Source organism: Neopelma chrysocephalum, unplaced genomic scaffold (genome assembly GCF_003984885.1).
Source record: "Neopelma chrysocephalum unplaced genomic scaffold, ASM398488v2 Primary Assembly neopelma1_97, whole genome shotgun sequence".
In the NCBI taxonomy this organism is placed as follows: domain Eukaryota; kingdom Metazoa; phylum Chordata; class Aves; order Passeriformes; family Pipridae; genus Neopelma; species Neopelma chrysocephalum.
The window spans coordinates 4,455,996-4,477,901 of record NW_020897760.1 but is presented as its reverse complement, the minus strand read 5'-3'; the positions used below and the strand labels follow the sequence as shown (position 1 = coordinate 4,477,901).

The 21,906-nt window shown below is 37.7% G+C and overlaps 1 long non-coding RNA gene across 1 annotated transcript in view; it reads left to right on the top strand.

Annotated features, from left to right (window-relative positions):
• LOC113972866 overlaps positions 1–21,906 on the top strand; it is a 254,524-nt gene that overhangs the window by 6,705 nt on the left and 225,913 nt on the right. The window lies entirely within an intron of this gene.

The following is a 21,906-nucleotide window of genomic DNA, read 5'->3' as shown; positions in this document are numbered from 1 at the left end:
GACTAGAAGTGTCTCTTGGACACTTTTTGTCACTGCCTTGCTATCTTTCATGCTTGCTGGTTATGAAGACTGTGGAATTGGTGTGAAGAAAACCCGCCCTAGAAAACTCCTCTATTTCTCAACTATGCTGGAAGGAAGGAATTTTGGGGCTGTATGGATGTGCAGTTCAGAAGTCAAAAACAAGAAGAGGTTGTACAGGGATAGTGGGGTGGGTAGAACAGACCAGGAGGGAAAAAGTCTGCCTAAGAAAGACAGATGTCAGACTAAATAATCCAAAAATAATTGCATCTGTACTGTTGCCAAGTGATTTTCTGATCTATGAAGTTATCAAACTGAGAGTATTCAGCATCTTCCAAAACTTGGACCCTTCCTTTTAAACAGAGAGTCCAGCTGTGTGGTCCAATTCACAGGTAGAAAGTACTAACAGTAATTTTTCTTTAAGTCTGCAATTGCAAGGTCTAGTTGGGAAACTTAAAAAAAAAAAAAACAACAACAAACAGAAACAACAAAAGAAAACAGATCAAAATTAATTGGGGGCAAGAAATACAAAGAAAAACAATCCCAAATTGTTCAAAGAGGAAAATTTCATTCTGCTAAGTGGACCTCAAGAACTGCCCATCTATTTACTGATGGTATAGGGAATTTTCCTGTCCCCCCCGTGTTAGACACCAGCAGTGTGAATACCTTCACTCAATTTTTCTGTCTGCTTTTGCAAACATCCCCAGTCAATAAAGACTGGACTTATTCTTTGCCATACTTGCCTTTCCTTTTTGTTTTCTTGACAGACAATAGAGCAAAGATCACTGAGATGTTGATCACTTCAGACCAGCTAAAAAGAGTATCAGATTAGAGCATTCAGAAGAGTATGTGTTCTGAGTGTAGCAATGACAGAAACAGAAATGATCAGAAAAGCAAAGAGCTGATACTGCAGCACAGTCTGAGGCTGGTTTCCTAAGCATTGCACAGTAGTTCTTTTCAGCAATTCTTTAACCATGCAGAATTCTATATATCATTCATTGGAATATGCTTTGCAATTTTAGATGAAGATCACAAAGTATTTACCTTATAGTGGCTTTGGATGTTGTGGCAAAGAACTTGCCATGAGGAAACACTAGGTACCTTGTCACTTATGAAACAAAAAAAAAGAGTAGGTACTTTTGGAGCCTTTCTGAATGGGTACTGTTTACTGTTGCAATTCCCATGTGCTTGGATGGTTTGTTGTAGATGGATTAATATAAAACATTTTTTGCTTACCTGTTTTCCATGTTGTTATTTACTCTTTCTGAATATGACACCTTTTCTTGGGTTCCTCTAAAGCTCAAGAGAATGGATATCTATCATCCCTAAAGCACGTTGCTTTGTTTTTCTGCAATGAATGTATCCAAACTCTACTTGTGGGAGAGGTGGACTCCATGGGCCAGGCCCCCTATCTAAAATTTTTACTTACTGTGTCTTTTCTTACTAACGGAATGATTCATATACAGACACATACAAGATATCTTGAACCTCTGTTAAACAAGTTTGCAAGTGCTACTTCCCCCGTTGAGCTAAAATCACAGAAGGCTTCAATATATTTTTTTCACTTTAATTCAGCTTTGTGTGTTGTATTATGCTACATAGTATTCTGTCTCTACTTTGTGACATATGAAACAAAGCTATTCTGGTTTTTAGCCAATGTTATTTATGCTCTGTGATGATGTACACGTCTACTTCTCTGTCTACCTAGCCACACACTTAGATTTTATCAGCTGCTGGTTAAGATTGCTAGACTTCTTGTATGCCAACACAAACAAAGAGCAAGGAAATAAGTGGTTAAGTAATTCAGCACCCCATTTACACTACTCTCATCAGCTCTCTTTCTCAATCTCAACTACCTCACTTCCAATGACCACAGTCAGCACTGTTTCCAGCTTCATCCTGATCACATGAGTTTCTTCTGTCTACTATTCAAGGCAATGTTTCTTTGGTTCTGCTCCATGATTTGACACTTTCTGTCTTGAATATTTGTACCCCAAACTAAGACGTCATTAATTAAAAATTAGGAGAAGTCTGTAGATGATGGTTATTTGATAGATTGCAAATTAAGAGCTGAGGGTCTGTGAAACACTTAATTGCATTCTTTAACATTGTCCTTTGTGTGCTGAGTAGTGAAGCCATGCTTCTTCTTAATAGTTTGCATTTACAGCCTGTTTCACAGAACAAGAGTGGGTCAGACTTCCTCTATTGTTCTTTTGAACTTTCCTCAGCCTGTGGGGAAAACCAGGTTGGTCAAAGGTCTGATTCCTTTGAAAGAGGAATCTTGGCACTTAGTTCTGTGGGGGTGAAGATGAAAGTGAATGAAGGATACTCAGTATAAACAACCTTTGCTTTTCAAGAGAAGAGTAGGAGCACCTTCATATACTACAGGAACTGAGTTCTCTAGATCATGTTAATGTCGGTTGAAGTACTTGCAAGTGAATTTTGAGGCAATTTTAAGGAGTGATTTGTATATATAGTAAGAGCCAGAGAAAAAGTATTCATTTTTTGTTTAATGACTAAAACTAGTATTAACTGTGATAGACTTATGAACTGCCTGAGACACTTCAATACAATAGCAGATGCTGAATATATTTCTATTTAAAGTTTGCTTGGCAAAACACTGCAGGAAAGGGAAAAGAGGCAAACAAACATAAGCACATAGACAAAGCCATGAACCTGAGATTTCTCCCCCCTCCCTTTTATTCCCTCTTTTTATTCCCAGTTCTTACCTCTGGAACAGTCTTTGGATAAAGAGCAATCCTGAGGTAATTGTACAATAATAGCAAAAGCTCTCTAAAGAGGGTGAAGTGGAAAAGAAAGGGGAGATTCTATGTTGATAAATAAAGTCATTTCCCTTCAGCTTACCTTCACAAAGTTTTAGGGTAGTTTTAGAAGAGTGTTGTAAAAAAGAATGTTGCCTGCTTGAAAGATTGCTTTCCCTAAAGGCAACACACTGGTGTATTGGAAGATACTTGTCCTTCTAGATGAGAAGAATTTCAATTCTTGACCATGGACATCCTAGGTTGGACTAAACAAAAAGTGTGGAAAGACTTCAGAAAGCCATTTTTACCCTCTATTATGGCTAAATGCTGTTATGACACATCTGAAGATATTGCTGTTACTGACTGATTTTGGCCTAATCTGTTAAACATTTTGATAGAATATTTGCTTTTTCCCCTCTTTATATTAGCTTTGTAAGGTTTGATTTCTGCTTTGTAATTGTTGTGCTCCTTTTCTCTTTTTTTTTTAATTTTTGTCCATATTAATAAAAATAGACTTAATTTACAAATTTTTGGCTAGAATAACCTACCCTGCCTACTTTGCAGGTGGTTACATAGCAGTCAAAATAAAAACCAGAATGTGTAAAGTTGCCATAATGATGGTAATAGCTGTGAATTCCAATGATAATTTTAGGGATGGAGAAAGTCCTGAGTGTATGATCCTTCCAGTATGTATGTTGGTGTCTGTTCCTTGTCTGTGGACTAATTCTTTTTGAAGCCTTCCATACAGATCTAATTTGACTCAAAGCTCATCAATCTGAGCACTCCTTTAGTAACAGCTATTTTGAAGTCTAAATTCCTTTAGAAACACTGCTTCACCATCCAAGAAGTTGACTTTGGCTCAGATAGTAGAAACCTTGACACCTCAGAAACACAGCAATTGCATTTCATAGCTAAAATAAAATGGGATTTAGATTGTTACGCCCTAACCATAGCCATGTGGTTGGAGACTGCTAAATTCACATGAGAATGCATGAGTGTGCTCCTTCTGACAACTCTTCCTTTCTACCAGCAATCACTTCAATATAATATAATATATTTTCAAAGTCATCTTTCCTTGATCAGCTGACTACAGTATTTTATAATTTTGTATGTTTTGTTTCCTTCATGGGTGAATACGTCACCAAATTGCATTTAATATCTATTAAATTGGATTTTTAAAATATCAAATGGTTCCATATCTCATTATGGTGTTCTTCATAATTTGTTATTTCTTTCAATTTGATATCACTGCATGCTTAGAACTTGATTTCTTTTCTGTCGTCCCATCTGTAAACAGGATCCTGATGAGAGTCCTGCCTTTTGAAAACATAAACTTCCTGGGAGTGACTATTGTATCCCTCTTTTCTTGAAGGAAGCATTTCTATTGCATTTATACTCTTCAGATAGTTCTCAGGTAGTTCTTTCCAGATATCACAATCATTTGTTGTTTATTTTCAGCATCTCTGATCTCAGAACTGCCCTGATGAGATGATGTGTTGGTTTTTTTGCCTAGTTGAGCTTTTACATTTACATCTATTGGCACATACTTACACTGTTCCATGTGCTCTTTGGCTCCCTTGGTTCTTTGGCTCCCTTGGTTCTTTGTCAGAGTCAATGTCGGTGTTGAAATTTCGACAAAATATTGAAGTAGATAACACAACCCACACTTCTGCTGCTTTTTTCAGTGGGTCAGCTTCCTAAACACAAAAACTAGATAGTTTTGCAAAGTTATGGAAGCAAGAGTGGGCAAATCATAAGAGGTGTTGCTCATATTCTGTTCTGTTTCTTAAATTATGAAGTTTACCCTATTATGTGAGACCTCAGTCTAGAGATAACTGTGTCTGTGTTTGAAGATACCTAGAGTACTCAACCCACAACTACTCTGAAAATAAATATACTAATGTGGTAGTATTTGAATATTCCCATCCAGAATGATTTTCTGTGTTGATACAGGTATTTTCTCATCTATATTACGCATAGCTGCTGTAAAATACAAAATTAAAAAAAAAGACACAAAATGACCTAGAAGGGAAAAACAGATTGTTTGTTTTTTAAATGGAATAGAAGTATTAAAAAAAAAAGTCTTGAGAAGCCACTGCTTGTTGTGTAACTATTGTGGATAGATATCCTTCCAGTCAGGGATGGTTGGTGCATATACTTTTTTTTCCACCGAGGCAGCTTCAGTTTAATAACTGTTTGCATAGATGATGTTACAGCAATTTGTACACTGTGCAAATGCATGGTATAGGTATTTTAGCAGACTTGTACCAACTTGAGTGTCTAGCATTAGGCATCAGATCCAAATATGCATGTGTCCAGTTAGAGTTAATATGAGTTTCAATATTTTGTTGTGAACAAAATTCTTTACTAGTTACAGCACTCAGACACAAATGCTCCTGTGGGGGCACAACTGCATTGTTAGCTATCTGCAAAAGTTTTAAGGTGTATTAATGTCATTTGAAGCTTTGTGCATAAACAAGACCTCCCTCTAGATATTTATTTAGTTAATTTTCTTCAGACTTCAGAATTGATATGTTCTACTCAGATGCACTTTTTATGATTGTTCTTATTATTATGTTGGTTAACTATCTTGTTGGTTATTGGGTTGGCACTGCTGAACAGCAATTTGATTATGATGCTTCAGACTAGAAAGAGCTCCGATGAACTTTTTTCTTACATTCAATTTTTCGTTTTAATATTTTGTTTCTGCTTCCCTATGCAGTTCATTTTTTTAGCGTTACACAATAAATCAATAATGCAAGTTTTATGTTTCTACATACACACATATATGCATGTATTTGTATACGTATACTATAGTTTGGGTTTGGGGATTATGTGCTTTTGAAAGAATCTGTACCAAAGAAAATCTGAAGCCCTCCATTTGCCTGCACAATATGACTACTAAGTCCTTTTCCACTATACCTTCTCTCTGCTGTCTTTCAAATACAGTCATTTTAGGTCTGGATGTGAGTGTGTATAGGTCTCTAAGGTGGCTATGCCACAACAATTGCCCCAAAATGGGACATTGATTTGTAAATAAAGCTGAGTTTCTGAATTCTAACTGCTGTCTATTGCATCTGAGAAGTAATGAAGTTTCTGCCTAGACCAAAGGCACTGACCTAGAAAGATAAACAGGGAGCACATGTTTTATGCCTGTGAATTACTGTTTGTGGTTTGCTTTGATAATTTTGGCCTTCATATAGAAGTAGTCACTTGTAGACAACTGGCAATTACTTTTGAGGCTGTGGGTATAATCCATTAATATCCGCTAATTTAATGCAACCATCCAAATCAAACATTCTTCTGTTTTTAAAAAAGCCTGCAGGTAATGAAAGCTTCAGAACATTCATATGTGTAGTGTTACAGTAGAGAAGTCTAAATTCTGTATTCAAAGGGCTGGTAAAGTCCCAAGCTCATATTAATGCCACTTCAAGCTTCTAAGGGAATATTTTGACTGTTTGCCATGGGCCCTGTTGCTTATGGAAAAGCAAGGAACTAAACTGGTGCCCGCTGGCTTTTAATACATCTTTTTAGGGGAGGCCAAAACTTGGGCCAAGGAAAATGGGGAACCCACCCCAGTGACTGTGCCTGATGACATTACCAGATGTGCCTCGAGAACAGAAAACTACATCTGTGAGGTTCTACAAATATCCACCCTGTGGAAAATGGTGGTACTGGTGGGAAGACTTCCTTGTGTCCAAGTATTTCTGATTAATCTGATATGGTAAAAATTAGGTTTTCCAAAAAGTTAGGTTTTCATTCCTAATTTGAAAGATTTTATCCTGTGAGACCTGGAGAATATTGAGTATGTATTTCTTGTGTTATATCAGAAAATCTGACCATATTTCAGTGAAAATGTAAAACACTGTTCTTCCATTAGTCCATATTAATTTCATTAATCCATATTACAGAGTGTAAGAAATCTCATCAGCAAATTACCTTACAATTGGCAAATAGGTAGAAAGGGATCCTCAAATTCATTTTTCTTACCTGAATGTCAGAGCCCTATAAAGGACTGCAAGGTGTCTGCCCCTGTGATCGCTCTCATACAGAGAGGTCAAACCATAAATGACTTAGAAAAAAATCAGATGTAGGACAACAGTTCAAAATGGGCTGAGGGAACTTTAAACAGTTTCATTTTTCTCTGTGCTTTTAATTGCTTCTTTGTGCAGTCAGTCTGTTAATAATCTGTTTATGTTATTTATTGTTTCTGAATCTTAGTTTACTTAGCCTGTATATAAACTCTGTCTCCTTTTCATATTGCTACATCATATTTCTGAAAAATGAGATCATATTGCTATGGAAGGAAGCAATATGGAGGATGCCACTTTTGTATTTTTCCAGTCTTAATGTTCCCCTCAATGACAGGAAAAAATCACTAATAAATATAAATTTGATAACCTTCAGAAAACCTTTTGCTGAACAGTCTTGATTTCTGATTTGTGCTAGCTTAAGTCATTCCATTTGCATACAAAAATAATCTCTCTTTTTCCCATCTGTTATATTATTGATTTACATCTTTCAGGTAGTTATCTGCAATGGTGCACACAAACATTCATAGTTTAATACTGTCATTTTGAGCTGATTTTCTATAGTCTATTGAATATAAACCGCAAAAAATTTAAGATACATTTCACCTTCTTTTAAAAGTTTATGACAAACCTTGGAAACCAATTGTGTTTCACAATAATAGATACCTTTACATTCTTTTTTGGTGCTCTATATTTTTCTGACACTTGATAAATATCACTCTGTAGACCAATAAATACTAATTTTGAAGCTTAGACCTTGATTGCTTTGTTTAGATAACTCTGTGTGTGTAATCATACCCAAAGACTTTCTCAGTCATAGCCTGCCAAATCAGAGGACAATAACCGAAAATACTTCTTCCCAATGGCTGGCTACATGTTGCCACAAGTGAAATCAGTAGGTAGTTTTAGCACACTCCTCCTGCTTGGCAAGAACCATCACAGATGGTGTTAACCGTGTCTTTGTGGTATCCTCAGCAGGTGAACTAAATATTGACCTGCAGTCTCTGGATGGCCCTCTGAAGGCAATGGTGCATTGGAGATAGACTGAGAGTATCACCTATGTTTTAAAATGTCTCCTGAGTCATCTCACTGCAAGGGTGAGTTCAAATTAGTATGTATTAGGTACTCCACCAAAACATGCCTACTGTGTGCAGATGGAGCTCAAGTTGTATGCAAAACTGGAGTTACAGCTTAAGCTGATACAGAAAGACAAAGCCCAATGTGAGTTTGAATAGATATTTGTCTCTAGTAGAAGGTAAATACTCTGAAAAACATGCTATGATCAGTATGAGACAACCAAGTCAATATAGCTGAAGTTTAGCTTGCTTGTCTGTTCATCTCTGAAAATAGCCCCTTCTGTCTGTTGGTGAACGAAATAGTTTGATTCCCCTTAATTACAGCACAGGACAGTGGAATGCACCAGCCTCCCTTCCTACATGCACAGTTCCTCTCACAGCTCTGAGGAGCTTCATCTTAGCAATAGTGCTGCACGGCATTATGTCCAAAGGTAGTCAAAAGTTTGGAAGGACTTAAGAGAACACTAACAAAAATTTATTAAAAAGTTGGAATGATGAATGCTCTATATGAGAAAAGAGTAAAAAGAAATATAAATAGGTTGGCTGGCTGATGTATTCTGGCGGTTTATCTGAGGAAGCCTCATGGTAGTGACATCTGTTAGACTATAGACATGACTCAATATTCAGGAAAACGGACTCTTTAAAACTGTTGTCTGTAAGGCTGGACTAGCTTTAGTCCTGGGTTACTCCACAGCAGAGGTACTTGGGTGACTTAAAGCTGGACAAATCACCAGGAGCTGAGCTTTCATTTTACTGCACTGATGAGCTGGTGAAGGCTTGAGGTCCTGTGGTTGCATCTGCCCTAAGTCCTTGCCTTTCCAATTGGTATTTCTAGTAAGAATAGGAAGAAGACCCACTGTAACACTTCTGTGGTGCAGGAAGTCAGAGAACTTTGTTTCATTATACTGGTGTCATCAGCAGATGAGAAACTTCAGAAAAGAAGTCTTAAAAGACTAGTCTTTAAAGGATTAAACTCCTTCAATGGTAAGGAAGGATGTCTTTAGCTGGAGAACATAAATAAACATCTTAGTATTAAAGAACTGAAGGATTACTGATCACATACAGAGATAACAGCATATTTAGCATCTTATTATTCCTCCAGAAGGGGAAGACTGTTTCTTGATCAGAAACTCTTAAGTGTTTAGTAGCAAGGGAAAGTGAGGTTTAAAATAAAACACAGGTTTCCCTATGCCATAGCCAGGCAGGGTGGGGGCTTAGATCTGAAAAGAGGAAGGCCACACTTGATGCTGGAGGGAAGAATATTTTACCCTTTTCCTTTGGGAATGGTGGAAGCCCTATTAAAATGAGTCATTTCAAATTTAGACTGAATGAAGCACTTCAGAATTTACTATGGGGAACAATCCAGTGTTGGCAAGAGAATGAACATAATGACCTAATACTGTAAAGACTGTCTATCTCTGTTTCCTGTAGATCTGTGAAATGTCTGACTTTTGCAGGATTTGATTCCGATGTGACCACCAAGAAAATAGAATGAGGAAAGTTTTCTTATTCTTGGTGTGAGTGTAATGTTCCCACATTTCTTTATGGCAGTCCTAATCTAAATGATCTGCAATCCTTGAGCACAAAGCCTTCAGGTTTAGCTGGGGCAGGTTGCAAACTGCTGAGCCCTGCTAAACATCCTCAGAGCTGCAAAAGGCACAGGGTTCTTAAGCTTTTATTTGAATAGGCTGTAGCTATTATAAAAATAACCTTCAAGTATTGACTCAAAATCCCTTCACACTTTGCTAAAATTGTGCTGAAATTTCTGTCATTCTCACTAATATGTTTCATTTTCTTTTCCACATGCTATACTTAGCATTGTGAGAATTTCTCCCTCTTCTACCTTCTGTATATTTAAAAACTGTTGGTGCCATTTTCCTAAAACAAATAAGTGAATTTTTCCCTTTGATCATTTTCTCTGTTCTTATTAAAAAGTACATTGCATTTAAAGCTGCCTCTTGTCTGTTGTTGTTTAAATGACAAGTCCATATCAGGTGCTTTAAAAGTTTGCAGTTACAAATGGAAATGTCTTTAACTATTTATAATCATCTTTGTTTAAATTGTCTTTACATGTAGAAGCAAGGTAAATGAGGCACAGACAGGCATTGAAAACAGCATCTTTTTAAAAAAGTCAGTGGTTTTGTGAAATGGACCTATTCTTACCAAGGACTGAGGGTTTTTTATTTTTGTTTGGTTTTGTTTTTTTCATCAACATATGAAATATTTACTTGTTAGGCAGTATCAAGAATACCCATTTTCTATAGTGCTGTACCAGCCCAACCCATCAATGTGCTGGTTAATTAAGTGTGACCTAAACCAACTTGACTTGAGCTCTGCATTAAATGCACAAAACCCATTTGAGCTGACCAGCAGCAGAAGTGGTACTCAGAGAAATTGAAAAGGATTTCTCCCAAATGCTTTCTACTTACTTACAGCACTCAAGTAATGGCTGAAGATTAGCATATGACATGACAGATTACATTAAGTCATGTCTTTCCACTGCTTTATGACAGCACTATCACATTAGCTTCTTAGCACTGGCACATCGAGGCATGCAAATGTTTTCAGACCCTCTTATTCAAATCTACAAGCTGACATGGCAGCCTTGATATGATTATTAGTCATTTGAGAGACTTTAATTCACGTCATCAGATAACAGGTTCTGCTAAAAGGTTAGAGAAACTGTCTGCTTTTAATGAAGCCCTCAAAAAAGACCCTCAAAACCTCTCTGCTCACAGAGAGCCTGATTTGACTTTATTGACAAGATCCCCCTAAGAGTGAACTTGAGTTGAATAAGTAAGCAGGCATCTAGAGTGAAAAAACCACTGACTTCATTTAAAAATGAGACCAAAGTGGGTTGAAGTCCTATCTTTCTGCCTCCAATTTTCTCTTTCTGGTTGTATCCCAGCTTTAAAGACAAGGTGCTCTACCTGGAAAATGTTTTCAGCATATGGTGTTGAATGAGGAAAGGTGGGGCAAAGACTGGCCGGACACCTTAGTGGCAGACTTTCATTGTTATACTGAGTGGAAGGTCCCTGCTGCTTACCACAAAGGGTTAAAAGATGGCATCTTGTGACAAGGAGCTGTGCAGCACACTTGCAAATTCTGTTAGTGCTCTTTTAGTCTGCATCTATTAGCATCACTTCATATTCAGATATTGTTTTATGTTAAATCATGGTGAATTTACATTCCAGTGGAAATACCTTGTGAATGAGTCACCCATAGTAGTTGGCACAGGGTGAATGAGGTGAGAGGTGATGTTCTTCCTGGGCAGGTAGAAAGGAAAGTAGGCCTTTACCATTAAAAGGGATACTTGTTGCTAGAACAGGGATTTCTCTTTGCAGGTGGTGTGGGAAAATGGTGCTGATCCCAGCCAGCATTGCCCCCAGACCAAAGATGCATGTCACAAAATTGAAAAAAAAAAAAAAATCTGAGTTCTTAAAATCCCTTGTCATCAGTGTCACAGTGGCCTCTGCATCAGCAGAGCTGATGTCTAGATAGTACTGCTCAGACTACTACTGACTTCCAGAAAGCTACTGGTGTCTCTGTACCTGGAACTCATTGCAAGCTTTTGTTACCCTATCCCTTATTGTTGCCTAAGGAGGAAGCTGAAGCTTGCTTGTGGACTTTGTGAAGCACCTAGTTTAGAGATCACTTTGCTTATGCTTCAGATTTTCTCTTGATCCTTGCTTGGTTTGCCTCTTAGCAGTATGCTCATTTGGCAAGTGGTAGAGAACTGTACTTGGGTTTGCAGACATCATGTATTTAAGCTAATTGTTACAGCTGAGTTTAATTTTTTTCTTTGAAAAGCCAGTTCAGAGTCCCTAGTATAGGACTCACACTTTGGTTATTAGGACATGCGTAGTCTGAGTTTGAGACAATGATTGACTGCAGCTGATTCACCTCGTTGTAAAGGACCTGGTTTGTACCACCTTTCCAGTTGCCTCTCAGTGTCACCTCTATAGCACACATCCTCTGGGAACTCTGATTTTGTTCCTCTGGATATAAATGTGCCAGGTACAAAACAGCTCAGCTCTCTATACCAGCTTACTAAATCCTCTGTCTTCATTTGCCTTTGCCACTCCTGCAGCTTTGGTCACAGTGGTCCTCTCAGATCTGATCAACCTGTTCTGCTTCTTTTTCCATGTCTTCCAGCTCTCTTTTTATCTGTGAAAAATCAATGGTTCTTAAGTACTACCAGTCTAATCTGACTGTACTTCATCCCATTTCTTAGGGATAAATTGACAGGATGAGCAACAAGGCAATGGAGCACCAGCTCCTTTTTTAATGCTCCCACCCTTTTTGCCAAGAGCTTTTCTGTCCTTAACTACAGCTCCTCATCACAAGACTCCATTTCTGTGCTTTACCATCATGGGCCAACCTTTTTTTGTGTCTGCTTCACTGATTCTCCATCTCCTCTCATATCCATCTTAAGATGCATTTTTCAGTCTTGCTTATGCTTGTTAATTTCTCTCATTGGATTTATGATCAAGTACTTTAATTTATTAATCAGACAATGTCTTTGTAACTGCATTATGTAACTTAAACCATTATTTTATATAACTTTGCACAGTGTTTTGGACCACAGTTTGTATGAAGGTTACTATGCAACAGAGTTACAGTGCTTTTTGCATGTTTTTTTCTCTGAAACAGTAATAAAAAAACCTTCTATTACATTATGTTATGTCATTGCTCATAAATTAATTTGCAAGACTAAAATGAAATATTTAGACTTCAGTCTTGCAGACTCTTCCACATGAGTTCTCCCACTGACCTTGAAGAGGATTGAAAAGATTTAGGCCTGTTCATGGGACACTTCAGCAACTGATGATATAGGCAAATAAGGGGTTTTGAGCAGCTCTCTCAGGTGCACCTGTGAAGCTTCCTACCTATAGCAAGAATAAAGGGATACAGAATTATGGTAAAAGACAGGGCATAACTGTAGCAATAGTTTTTTCTCATCACAGAGTGAGTGTAGGGGTTCTCTTAGCACAGATTATCCTTGAAGTTGTATACCAGATTAGGTAAAATAAATGAAGGAAAAGGTTAATATCCATATATATGTACGCCAGTAGTATGTATTAGTAAAGATAAAAATATGTAACTACTGTGAGTCCTCATAGCACAGGCAAAATCAATCCCAAAATTATTCTTATGAGATTTGGCATGAACTAGCCTGTCTGAAGATGTTTCTTTTAAGCCATCCATGATTTCACTGGGCTGGGTACTTGCTATGAAAAGGAAGTTTCATACATCTTTTCCTGCAGCTCTACTGGCAGCAGAAACCTTAAGTAAACTTTTACTGCACTGTGTGGCACTGGGTGTTGAGATCCAGCACCACCATCCCTGCTGTCAGTGAATGTGTTGGTGCTGGTAAAAAGCCTCAAGTCCTCAGCCTGGCACAATCCCAAACGCAGCTCCATCCTGCTTTATGGGTTGATTTCAGCAGCAGAGGGAAATAACAGGAAATGACTTCTAAACTGGAGGTTCCAGTTCTTCCTTCAGCTCCAGTCCTAGGAGGGTTTATCGTAGCTGCTGACTGTATTAGGACATGTCTGACCTGCTTGCATTTCCTCTGTAGATGTATTCCTGATCCTCATTTGTCTTTTCTGAAACACTTCAAGTAGAAGACTGGGATTAGAGAAACACAAATTATTTTAAAAGCCCTGCTGAGTCTCTGCATTTTTGCAGACAGTTCTGTACTTGCAGTTATTTCCATCTTGTAGTTTAATACAAGCTAGAAAATCCATACTGCTTTGCTCCCCTCTGCCTATTTCTTCTGGAAGGTATACGTGTCGATCAATAAAGAATCTATCTCCCCCTTTTCATTACTTCTAGCCTCCTGCCATACTCATATTCTCCTATACACAGGTTATGAACAATCCCACTGTCTCAAAATTATTTTAAATGTAATTTAGGCTAGAATGCTGCAGAGTGACAAATGCCAGTGAGTTGAGAGGGTTTGTTCACCAGAGGCTGCAATCTCTTGCGACAGCTAACTATGGCTCTAATCTTCATTTGCACTTTCCCAGTCCTGTAACAGATTGCATTTCTCTCACCCTTTCTCTCCCTCTCTGTTATTAATTCTTCACCTTTAAAAAGATTAATACCTTTCAAGAAATGGACTTGTGTGCTGATTCAACTATTCTGAGTGCTAATATATGGAGCCCACAGCACTGAGAACAGCAGTTTGATATCCACCACCTGATGGACCTTGATGTACAGCCACTGTTATCTCAAGTTTTCATGGTTTGTGAGGCTTAACACTTACTGTACTTGTGTAAAAAGGTGCTGCTAGTGGGAATGAAGGAATTGCTTTAAGAGTTAAGAGAACTACAGGATAGTTTTAGATTAATCCTACCTGCTAGTCGTCCATTTCAATGTTGAAGGGCTGACCTCAGTACTTGGATTTCTTGTAAACAAAAAAGCTCTCAGTGACCTACCTAGGAATCAACACGAATATAAGGTGTGATCAAAGGGAGTGGCTGAGGTAAGTGGCAGAAATAACAGGAATCACTTAAATTTGGCCTGTACCAGAACAGATTATGATATTGACTTCAGAAGGTATCAGCTCTTTCTCATTGCGTTATGCTATTGCTGATATAGAAGTATTTCAAGTTGTCTGGCACTTAAGTCTTCTAAGTAGGAATTTGATAAAAATCCTCATCTTTAATATCTTGCATTCAAATATCCTTTAGCAATCTTAGCAGTCATGAATATAATACTTATTATTACTTATTTCTAAATGTGCATAAAATAATGTTTTTGTTAAAAACAATTTTTTACTGTTGTTATACTAATTTCCATTTAATTTTTACCATCCTGGACTGGCTTACACATAGATCTTTCTGTCATTTTTGTCTGTCTGTCCTTCATACATCAATTCTCAGGCCTTGTGTGATGTGGGACAGATGACTACCAACTCCATCCCAGCACATATGAACAGATGTATTTTAACAAGCGGACCTGAATACCATGTGCATTTCTATACTACCCAGTTCCATGCTGTGAAATTATTTGAGCTTTAAACAAGCTTCTCTGACCACAGTGGACTCTGAGTGCTGAACAATGGTGGGTTATATATTTCTGACACCGAACTGCCTCAGACGCCCCAACAAACATTGCATTCTTATAAACATACTACTTATTTCAGATTGCATCAGACTTATTTTAAACATGAATTAGCTGGTGGATGTGACGCCTAAACAGTTCTTTAACTGTCCTTTCAAAATATATATTTAAATCCTAGGCTGTGTATGACTGAATTTGATTTAGCACTTGATCTTAAACCACAGTTCAGTTTAAGTGAGCCAGTAATTGGGTTTTCCTCACAGTGACAGAGGATCTCAGAATGAAGTTGCTTTGACAAATATTGTGGGTGTTATATTTTTAATAGCATGAAACTTTACCCCGTTGTCACCGATGTCAAGGGTATCCATTGATTTTACTGAAGAGTGGAAGCAACCCCACAGCCAACAGAGCTTTAAGACACAGCCTAGCAGAAATAATTCCTTGGGCAGGTGGCATTGTCCAAAATACTCTTGGCAAAAGGAGCTGACTTAGAAAGCAGCTCACACTTTTTCTTGGTGATGTAGTACAACATATTTGATAAATGGGTGTGCTATTAGATGAAGCTGGTATGACCCAGACTTGAAATTAGCTATAGACCTTAAAAATAAACCAATATTGATACACCTCTAGAAAGACAATATTGCCATATTAAGGGTTGGCATTCATCTTATGCATTTCTGTGAATATATCAGTGTATGTGTATGTGCCCATACAGTGTGTGTAATCACACACGTACAGGTTATACTCCTAGTCTGTTGGGCAGATATCATCTTAAGGTCAGTAGAGGGGGTGCTTACCTTTACAAGGCGCTTGTCTCTTTGCCTATACTTTGTCTTCTAGTATCTCTTGAAAACTCTTGTCTGCAAAACTGCCTTACCCTGCTGCCTGTGTGGTAAAGATTTCAAAAGAAGTTACTGTGTGGTGGTAGGAACTGCATGCTGCTCTACACGAGTCCCTGTAACACAGTAGGAAGTTTGTCTGAGGCAATTAGATGTGTTTTTTAGGATATGCCATCCTTTCCTTTTGCTTCCTGTACCTTTGAAGTTAACAGGCACAAAAGGGCTCTTGGTAATGTCTTCCTGCAGTGGTAAAGGACCTGAGCAAAAGTGCTGGCCATGAGGACACCTGGGCAGGACTATTGCTGCACGTGCTATGGCTGAGCATGTTTAATAGCACCTAACAGCCTACATTCTATTAAAAAACCAAAACAACAAAAAAGTCTCTTTCCTGAGTTGTTTGGGTTTTTTGTTGTTCGTGTAACAAATGCAACTTAGTTGCTCTGTCATTTCTTATTTGCTTTATTAAGCCTTATTTGAGGATTTTTGCATAATAGCATAGATGTAGTGTTTTAAAGAAAAGACAAGGCAGAAAGAATCGAGCCTTGCAGGATATACCATCTAAGGAGTCTTTGTGCTGTGCCTTTTGCAACCGGACATGCCTATCTCGTATTGGCCTTTTTAGCCACCAACGCGCGTGCAACAAATGTGGGTAGAGCCCTTCCCAAATCTTCGTTCGCGAAGCCTAGGCATGAGTCTTTTAAAGGGGGGAAGTTTTTGATAAAGGTATTTTTTCTTATTTATTCTGAAGATTGTGTAGAAGGTTTATAGTTTCACAAGAACCTGAAATTCAGAATGATGCTGGGGCTGGAAAATGCGCTCCAAGAGGATCATGACAGGGCCCCAACATTGCTGCTTCTAGATTGAAGGTGATCAGTTAGAGCAGAAGACACAAGTCAGTGTGGAAATCCTCATCCCATGGTGCTAAAACTTTACAAAAGTTCGAAAATGATAGGGGAAGATCAGAATTGGGGGAGTGGAATGCATCAAGGATTATTGTATACAACTGTAGAGCTAGTGTTCCTGCTGGAATGGTATTCTGGAGAAAAGTTACTAGATGCTTACCTCTGTTCCTGTGTTCCTGTGTCTGCTGGACATTTTCAGAGTCAGGATACTTGACCAGATGGATCTTTTATCTGACATAAATAATACTGCAAAAAGAAAGAAGCCTGGAGAAATAACAACCTTATTTTACTAAAATATTTAACTACTTCTTTATTCTTGTTGTCAATGCCAGAATGATGGCAGGATAGACCCTCTTATCTTCTAGGTTATGTCTATTCACAGGGTTCTTGGAAAATCTAAATGATGATTCTATTAGAAATGTGACTGTCAGAGTAAAATGTGTTCAGGCCCTAAGAAAGAAGGTGTTGCTGGTATGGATAGATACAATTGCACTGTTTTAATAGCAACCATGAGCCAGAGAGCTATTAGAGCTCTTTTGTTAGATGATGGATAATATTTTCTTTTAAAACTAAGCAAAAGGTAGTCAGTGTGATCATTCAATGACAGGGCTGTTCATTCACATCTAAGGAACTGCTGGTTTAACTCCATCCCATTCCCTTCTGGGTGCGATGTATTGGTGGAATTTTAAGGGACATCCAGTGGGATGGGAGGGGGAAGAAGTAAGTGTTAATCCTTTACTGCTCAGAGGAATTCCTAAACACAGCTGTACGATAGTGATGATAACAGACCAAAACAGCATCCTGTCATTTAGCTGCACCTTTTGATTAGATGGAATCATCCAGAGGAGACATACATCCTTGTCCACTTGCTTAAGACAGAATATACCTCCATGACCTTCAGCTACAGATTCTTCTCATGTTTGTAGGCCCAGCAAAGGACAGATATTAGAGACAGCAACTCACAAGGAACTAGTATGTGGCTGTAATTTGGGCTTGAAGGAAAAGGTGCTGTAGAAGAGAGAGAGGACTTGCTGCTGGGAAAGGCTGAAATAACTAAAATACACCATTAAACGTGACTTAGAGGCTGTGGCAGAAGAGAACCCCTTTCCACTTTAGCAATTCCCAAGTGTTTAGTGGTAGTTCATTCACTTCATGATAAAAATTAGGAGATTTGAGGTAACACATTTTACAAGGCTTGTTAAAACTTGACAGAAAATAAAAAGTTGGCCTCTAGCACATCATGTTGCGAGCTGAAAGAAACAAGCGTGAGAGGGAGATGGGAATTTGAGCTCCTTGGAGAGGAGAATCTCAAGGGTTTTACAGATACAGATACCAGGTCAGTCAAGAAGGACCACAGAGAGACAAAAAGAGAGATTCTGCGATAGCTACGAACCAGGTGTGCTGGGAGTATGAAAGTCTGAAGGACACACTGATACCTGCAAGGGCTGGCTAGAGGACACAGTCAGCATAGCAGATAGTAGATGCCTGCTGAGATAAAAAGTATGGAGAAAATCAGATAAAAAGCATAAAATCTGCTATGTAACAGTTAGCAGATTTTAATGCCTGTTTTTTTCAACCGCAGGCAGACTTTAAACTGATCTAGTTCTTACTGGGTTTTGTCATTTTTTGCAAGATTGTTAGAAGTTTGCATTTGCACCTTCTAAATTGTAGCTGGATTCTGGATAAACACAATGCTTCTGTTTCTAAGCCTGCTAAACCCTAAGATATTAGCATTCATCTTGCTGCTTCTCCATCTGCTACTGCTGGTCCATGTTTGCATATGTGTAACCACCACAAACTCACCAAAATATACTACCTCAAAAAGTGATTCAGACCAATAATTGTGCCCTGAGGTGTATAGCTGAACATTCACCTCAGAAAAATGAACAATTCTAGTAAATGAACTCGTGTGTATCATATACAATCAATCCTTTTCAGAAGACTTAAAACACTTAGAAGAAAATATAGCCCTGCTTTGTTCAAACTCAGTGTATGTTTATAAAAGTAACTGAGTAATGGTTTTGAGAGGCCCTTTAATATATTCATTGTAATAAAAATGACAAAAGTTTGGGGGAAAAGTGGTTGCATTTCCATATATGCAAAGGAAAACAATTTTGAAAATTTGAAAAAAATATAATTCAACCTATTCCAATCATAAGTATTACAATTATGTGAGTGATGTATGATATACATGAGAAATTTAGCTGTAACAGTGTGGGTAGTTTTTCATAAGTAGGCTTCTTAATAGTGTTCGTTTCAGACTGCAGACAAATGTCTGTATTTAGTTTCAAATAGATAGTTCTGTAGAAGTTCTGTCCATTCAGAATACAGAGTATATCACATAATATTCAAGCTTCACTTAAGGCTCCATATGATTTAGAAAACAAAGTTTGACCATAAATAGTTTTATAGTTCTCTTTTTGTAGGAACATTAACTTGCCAATCTGTTCTATACATGGATCTGTACCCATAGCTGTAATTCATGTATAAATATTCATATATAAATGTGTGAGTTTCTTAGAAAGACATTTTATTCAATAGGTATCAAAGGGTTTTAGTTAAGTATGATCACTATCTCCACAGGTGGAGAACTTTTGCTATGAAAGGCTTTGTAGATTTGCTGAAGACCTAAAAGTAATTCTCAACACTGAGTGGTGGTTTTATGGAAAGTTTTTGACAACATATGACAAACCATATTCTGCTGAATATTTGTGCTTTGGTCTCTCCAAAACTTTCTTAAAGGTGTGCTGTTATCCCAGAAAATTCCTATGTGTGTAGGAACAGATCTGTAAGTGTTAGCTTATTAAAGTTCAGTTGGAGGCTTTTCACCTGAAGTTGGGGGTAGAAGGGAAAATCCTATGTTTCATGTGAAGATCCATCAATCCATAGCAGAGAAGAGGCAACTGACCATGAGAGAATAACAAAAACTATAAATAGTTTTAGATTCCGGACTTACTGTAAATCTTATGCAAAATTAAAACCCTGCACTGAGTTACTTTACTTGCTGAAAAATATCTTTAATGCCCAATATACATATAGACCAGAAATGTATATATGCATGCATATAGATGCAAATGTGTGTATAAAATATACCCATGTACCACCATGCACATATGTTATATTTTATTATCCATCCTGTCCTTCCTCTCATTGAGGCAAATCATAATCCACATTTTCCCCTTCTTTTCTTGGGCTTCAGTTTTTAAGCAACCTTTGTACTCCATGGATTTTGCTTTTACAGCACTTTCTATAGTGCCAACTGCAGGTAAGTGTTTATTTGGAAAGCTTAATTGAGACTAGCGGAAGAAAAAAAATCCTCATTACTTTTCAGAAATAATTCTTCTATCACTTCTTATTATTTAAGTGTGATGAGTATGATACTGTTGAACCTGCAGCATCAATGGTGATAAGATTAAAAACCTGCAGATTTTGTCTGCCCTTTAAACCAGTTGCATGTTTTTCTGATGAGATTCCACCCAGGAGTTGTGAGTTAGTTTAGTCTTGGTTGTGAATAGCCAGTAGCTTTCACGCAGATATGAACCGATGGTGGGCTGGACTACTAAACTGGGTCTGAAGGCAGCATCTGCAAGGTAGGGGGAAATGTCTGATTATCACATAGATGGTCCACTCCTATTTGAGTTGTTGCTTATTAAGTGAAGATCAGCAGGTAAAATGGCCTTCGTACAAAATGTTCTGCCAGCCAGTGATTTCTGCAATACAACCCTTGACCTGATTCACAACCCTGAGGAATGTAAGAGAGGTCAATTTAGAGGTGATAAAGCCTCAAACTCTTGGCTGTGGTGAGGAATTTTCTCTCTCCCACTGTGGCAGTTTTCTGGTTACTCTGTGTTGCTCAAACCAGCTGAAAAGCAGTGTGGAATACTGTATATTGAAGTAGATCATGCTCTTGAGAAAGTTATCTTCTAGTTGAAATCCAAAACAAAGGGACATGCTAAAATATAGTCACGATATTGTGTACTGGGTTTATGTGCACAAATCTTCATAACAGCAAATCGGGAAATTAGTCATAAAAATCCAATTTACCAATAACAGTTTGTGCCTGTAAACTCTTGAGCACCACTTTGAAAATGGCCAGTATAATAAAAAGAGGGTAATCAGGTTGGATGGAAGCAATGGTAATCAGTTTTTTCTAGTAAGCTTTGATAAGGAATGTTTGTGCTCAGTGTATAATAGGACATTGTGGTATTGATGCAGTTCTGTTTCTAGAAAAGAGTTGGATCTGGTTCCTCTGTGTCTTCATTTAAAAAAAAAAGGGCAGAACAAGAATACTACACTGAAGCAAAATTCTGGCATGTCATCTTCAAAATTCTGGCAGGTCATCTTTAGTAATTGATTGCAACTATAGCCTTTTTTGCTTAATTTCTTTTAAGCTTCTGGCTGACTTGTCACCCTTTCCTGAGCTTCATGGGTGAAGAATATGTATTAAGCAGGCCGGATACAAGTAAACAGAAAAGACAGGGTGTTCCCCATGGATCAGTGTTCTCTGTGGAAATGTTTATTTTACTTAATGTTACTTATTTTAGTATTGAGGATTTGTTAATGTGGTTCTGAGCATAATCAGTTGAGGCAGAAGTTTGTGGGGCAAAAAAAGTAGATTTTAAATGTCAAGTTATATTTACAGAAATAGCAGCTTAGATTACATGTAATTGACAATGTCCTTCAGATTGACAAGTGAGATAGGATCATCTTATTTTCAATAATCTTTTATGTTTCAGGTGTTTCTTTAATGATTTGGATTGCGGCTTAAAAACAGAAAGCCTGTGCATGTGCTTCTGCTTGCTAGGGTACTGCAGACTTGATTTCTGAGGTTGCTGACAGCTTCTGAAAGATTTAGGAACTGTCAGCAGGAAACATTCCCATAGAATCTGTACTGTGAACTTTTTCTGGAAAAACAGCATCATTTAGCAGGTAATATATCTGCAATAAAAATACAGTTATGCAATAATGGCTCATTAATATGGTCGATTATAACATGGTCTTTTCTATTCAATTTAAAAAAAAACTTGTGGAAAGAAATAAGTTCCTACTCAGCTAGTTGGTGAACTTGGTTATTTTTGTATATTGTTGGGTTTTAAGCTTTGAAATAGCTTTGATTTTTATGGGAGATAACATCTAGTCATGACATTTGATTTCGGCATAAACAGGTTTCCATTTAGGTTTCCATTAAAGTACAATAGGATTTTTTT